The sequence below is a fragment of the Ornithorhynchus anatinus genome, chromosome 11 (genome assembly GCF_004115215.2).
Source record: "Ornithorhynchus anatinus isolate Pmale09 chromosome 11, mOrnAna1.pri.v4, whole genome shotgun sequence".
Classification (NCBI taxonomy): Eukaryota; Metazoa; Chordata; class Mammalia; order Monotremata; family Ornithorhynchidae; genus Ornithorhynchus; species Ornithorhynchus anatinus.
The window spans coordinates 31205959-31211686 of NC_041738.1; the positions used below are offsets into that span (position 1 = coordinate 31205959).

A 5728-nucleotide genomic window follows, 5' to 3' on the forward strand; every position below is an offset into this window, starting at 1 on the left:
GAAATACGAACATCATGGGATCAGATATTCCCTCCCCCCGTCCCCTCTCTCTCTCTTGCCTGAATCCACCCTCGGCCCTGGATCGACGATTCTAATAATCATCATCATAATGATGGAATTTGTTAAGCGCTTACTATGTGCCAAGCACAGTTCTGAGCGGCGGGGTGAAAAGGAGGTAATCAGGTTGCCCCACATGGGGCTCACGGTTTTAATCCCCAAATTCCAGATGAGGTAACCGAGGCACAGAGAATAATAGTGATGGTGTTTGTTAAGCGGTTACTATGTGCCAAGCGCTGTTCTAAGCGCTGGGGTAAATACAAGGTAATCAGGCTCACGGTCTTAATCCCCATTTGCCAGAGGAGGTAACTGAGGTCCAGAGAAGTGAAATGACTTGCCCAAGGTCACTCAGCAGACAAGTGGCGGAGCCAGGATTAGAACAGACGTCCTCTGCCTCCCAGGCCCCTGCTCTTGCCACTAGGCCATGCGGCTTCTGTCCAGCTTCTCTCCGGTCTCTGACGCTGGAACCCAGGGGTCCGGCCCAGGGTGTCTTGGCGCGGCGGGATTGGAGAGCGAAAGGCTCAGAGGACAGGCATTTCCAAGCCAACGTGACTTGGCTCCCATACAGTATGTTCTGACAGTCGCCCCGCCCTGCCCCAGCCCCGATAAGATAACAGGGGAGAGCCTCAAACTTCGTTTCGGGGTGAGGAACGGGACGAAGAGAGGGGTGTCATACCTGGGCTCTGCTCCCCTCGGCGGGGCAGGTGTTATCCCAGGCGCCCTCTCGCCCTTTGGTTCAGCCATAAACTCGATCGTTAAGTTATGTATCTTTCAATCAAGTATAAAAATTTGATGCAATCTAGGGTTCATTAAGGCCCAGGTGGAGCTCTACGGGATCATCTGGAAAAGCACATGGAGAAAGCGAAAAGGGGCTCAAAGTGGAGAAGCCCTTCCACTGGAGCATGGGGCTGGGCTCTAATTGAAATTTTCATTCAGAATGTTCCCCAGGGATTAATGTCCTGACTCCATCTTTAGTGCAGAATCTTTACAACGTAGATCGCATTGAATTCATTAACTACAGGCTCCACTTAAATGCTGTGGGCTGTGAGACTTTTAGGGGAGACACGGGCCAGACTGAAAGTATTTTGATTGTTCTTGGATACGATTCATTCATTCATTCATCCAGTCGTATTATCGAGCGCTTACTGTGCTCAGAGCACTGTACTAAGAACTTGGGAGAGTACAATATAACAATAACAGACATATCCCCTGCCCACAAGGAGTCCAGAGAGCAAGGAAAACGAAAATATTGGCATTAGAAAGTACAAAAAATGAATCCATTCCACCAGGGCACAGTAAAGCATCCTTTTACTGACCAAAGGCAAATTGTGCGTCTGGGCAGAGCTACAATCCCCAGGGGGCACTTAGGCACTGCCATCTCAGCCAACCAAGTGGAAAAGGCACATTCACAGTGCTCTAGCCACTAAAATAATAGCCACACTTCCATGTTGATGGTTCATTCCTCTCCCACTTATCACCACAGAAGAGTGTCTAGGGAAGGTGGTAGATGGCATCCGGCATAAGGGTGTTTTGTAAAGAATTACAACCTCATCGGAGCAACCACAGAAATGTTTTGTAGAAGACTGCAAGATCCCTGTGGGCAGGGATAGTGCCTACCGACTCTATTGCTCTATACTCTCTCAAGCACCTAATGTAGTGCTCTGTGTACAATAAACACTCAATAAATGTCATAAGTACCAATAAATGAAGAGAACCTGTAAAACCTGCACCAAGGAATTGTTTTAATGATCAATTAGTTTTGTGTGGCTTATTTTATTCCCCTAAAATGCAACCGAATAAACCTCGAATCCTAAAACACTCATTTACCAATGCACTTTTAAGGTGAGCACCTCACTGCAAACTCTTAGCATATGCTGTTTATTTACTTTACATAAGTCCTGACACTACAGAACTTTGGTTTCTTTTCTTGGATAGTCTTATTTGAGTTTTAACTATGAAAGCAACACCCAGGACAACCACAAAATAGACAGTGACAACATTTAGGAAAAATCCCAATCAGAGAAAGCACACAAACTAAAATGTAAGCTCCTTGTGGGCAGGGAATGCATCTACCAACTTGGTTATGTTGTCCTCTCCCAGTATTCATTCATTCAATCATATCTATTGAGCACTTACTATGTGCAGAGCACTGGACTAAGTGCTTGGAATGTGCAATTCGGCAACAGATAGAGACAATCCCTGCCCAACAATGGGCTCACTTGAGGCGTAGTGGATAGAGCCCGAGCCTGAGAGTCAGAAAGAACTGGGTTCTAATCCCAGCTCCACCACTTGTCTGCTGTGTGACCTAGAGCAAGCCACTTCACCTCTCTGTGCCTCAGTTACCTCATCTGTAAAATGAGGATTGGGACTGTGAGCCCCATGTGAGCCCTGGACTATGTCCAACCTGATTAGCTTGAATCTACCCCAGAATTTAGAACAGTGCCTGGCACATAGTAAACACTTAACAAATACCATAAAAAGGCACCTAGTACAGTGCTCTGCACAGAGAGAGCTTAATGAGAGCTTATTGTGTGCAGAACAATGTAGTAAGCACTGAGGAGAGTACAGTACAACAGAGTTGGTGGCCACATTCCCTTCCCACAACAAGTTTACTGCCTAGAGGGATAGAGTAAAAGATGGAAGGGTTTAGGAACCAGAAGGGTGAGATAGACAGCACCCAGAGTTTATATTTAACAAGGAAAGTATGGGCTACCGGAAGGATTTACAGATGATTAGAAAAGGAACGTAAGTAAGTGGGATTGTATTCGCTGAGTTTTTTAAGTGAATAGAAGAGGGGTGAGGGAGTAGCACTGGAGGGAAAAAGTAGTGTTTGTAGGGGGTAAAAAAAAAAGGCTAGAAAGCTTGTAAACTAGGCACTCTTCCTGCTGTCTTGAAACCTCCTTCCTAACTTGTAAATAATGTTGGCTCTCCCAGTGCTCGGATTCAAGCCCCTTGGTTTATTGATCTTGTTTTAGTGTGCATGATCAACGAGGAATTAATGTATATAGCCTTAAGGAGGAAAGAAGTAAATTGCATCACTATTCCGTGAAGCAACACTGCTATCAACTCTTGAGGGAGCTAGTCTTCCATCTCAGAGGAAGGACCTGCGAGTGCTACTATGGAATAGGAGAACTGCTCCAGAGTGTTCACTGGTTATTTACTGACCAAGACAAAAGTCGGCTGGGGCACTACAGCCAGAGACCTGGTCTTCTGGAAGACTTGAAGTGGAAAAAAAAGTAAAAATAAAAAACAGATTTATTGAATTCAGCATTTCTGAAGGAGCCCATATTGACTACTTGGAAAAGAAACATTACTTTCTTGACAAGCCAAAGTGGTACAAATCTCCTTACATCCTTCCCCTGATATTACAGGAGAGTCAAACAACCCTTCAATTCCTCAATACTGAAGGGCATACCATGAGCCATTCCCATGGTACAAGTTTCAACTCAAAGTATTGGACAGAGGAGCCAGTCTAGTTCCAAATCACTAGTTGGATAGAGGAGATAATGGTAATTAATATTAATTATGGTGTTTGCTCATTCATTCATTCATTCAATCGTATTTATTGAGTGCTTACTATGTGCAGCGCACTGTACTAAGCGCTTGTAATGTACAATTCGGCAACAGATAGAGACAATCCCTGCCCAACAATGGGGTCACAGTCTAAGCACTCACTATGTGCCAGGCACTGTATTAAGTGCTGGGGTGGATACAAGCAAATCGGGTTGGACACAGTCCCTGTTCCACATGGGGTGCACAGTCTTAATCCCCATTTTACAGATGAGGTAACTGAGGCACAGTGAAGTTAAGGGACTTGCCCAAGACCACACATAGACAAGTGGCAGAGCTGAGATTAGAACCCATGACCTTCTGACTCCCAGGCCCATGCTCTATCCACTGTGCCCTGCTGCTTCCCATATAACCTTTCCAGAAAAAAGTGCTTCAAAGTAGAAGCTTTTCTGAGTTCATAAACCCGTTGGTGCTTATTTATGAAAATCATTTAAAACAAATGGAAAATAGTGACATTTCACTATCCTTCAGGTCCATATGTACCTAACCTCAAGTTAATTTAAAAAGTACAGTTTTAAAATATTAACAACACTGGGCAAAACTACATTTTCTGTACAAGATGATTTCAAGTTTGACATAAGAGCATTTAGTATCATAAACCAATAAAAGCAGATCAGTGGGACACTCCTATGTCTTATTAGCTTATTACCTATTAGCTTCTTTCTCTTAATAGCTATATGTAAAGGAATTGGTGACCACTCTAGGTCCTACATTAAGAAACCCATGAAATTTCCAGTTCCTTTTTACTGAACTCCCCACCTCTCTTTTGAGAAATTATTTCTAAACCAAGGGTGTACGCCAGAGTAGGGAATCTCTGCACACTTTCTTATTTTCATTTCCAACCAAGATCTTTGCCCCCTCTCTGCAAATAGACTTTTGTGATCTTTCTCCCTTTCCCCCCACTTTTTCTTTCCCAATTCTGGCTCCTGCTGGCTGGCCCCCACACAAAGCAAAAGACTGTACAAACCAAATTTAACCCAGAGTCAATCAATCAATCAATGGCATTTATTAATTCATTCATTCAATCACATTTATTGAGTACTTACCATGTGCAGAGCACTGTACTAAGCGCATGGGAAAGTACAATACGACAGATTTGGCAGACATGTTTCTTGCCCACAGTGAACTTACAGTTTAGTTGAGGGGAGACAGACATCAGTTAAAGATATCTAGAAAAGCACTGTGGGACTGTGGGTGAGGCAAATATCAAATGTCCAAAGGTCACTGATCCAAATGCATGGATGATGCAGAAGGGAGAGGGAGTTGGGGGAATGAGGGCTTAATCAGGGACGGCCTCTTGGAAGAGATATGACCTCTTGGAGGAGATATAAGGCTTTGAAGGTGGGGAATGTGGTGGTCTGTCGTATATGGACAGAGAGGGAGTTCCAGGCTAGGGAGAGGATGTGGAAAAGGGGCTGGCAGTGTGATAGATGAAATCAGGGGGCAACAGAGACTGACAGGGGATTGAATTAGACAACAAGGCAAATGGCTGTTTACTAGGAACACTCTTCCTCTTAGAAACTGCCTGGTCCAACCAAGGCATCTGGTCCACAGCAGCTCCAAGAGTCCTATCCCAGTCTATTCCCTACTAGAGGAAAGCATCTGACATGCTGGACCCCACCAAATCCAGGGGTGTAGGGGTGAGAGAATCTCTCCAAGGATCACACCTGGAGAGTTTCCAGTACTCTACCAGTCTTGGTTATGGGAGGAAGAGCCAAGCAGAGGCATACTCATTCCATTCCTAGCTCGGGCAGTGGCTGGCAACTGGAAGGCAATCTGCTTCAAGTCAAAACTCACCTGTGCTGGGCAGCAGGGGCATGGGAAAGAGTCGAGGGTGGAGACTCAAATTTACTGTGTGGAAGGAGGCAATGGTAAACCACTTCCATTTTTTTACAAAGAAAACTCTAGAGATCCACTACCGGAACAATTGCAGATGGAGGTGGGGTGTTATGGGAGAGATATGTCCATGGAGTCGCTATGGGTCGGAGATGACTTGACAGCGTAAGACAAGGGGTGGGAGATTAAGCACTGATTGAAATAGGAGAAAGTTCACACTGGGTAGGTTTCTGCTCTGCCTTGAGGGTTCAGTTTTGCCTTGGGA

The 5728-nt window shown here is 44.9% G+C and overlaps 1 non-coding gene across 1 annotated transcript; it reads left to right on the forward strand.

Moving 5' to 3' along the window:
- Nucleotides 1–5276: 5276 nt before the first annotated feature.
- LOC114815389 lies at nt 5277–5414 on the forward strand. Its single transcript, XR_003763152.1, has one exon. It is a non-coding gene; the product is annotated as a small nucleolar RNA SNORA7 (small nucleolar RNA).
- The last annotated feature ends 314 nt before the right edge of the window (nt 5415–5728 follow it).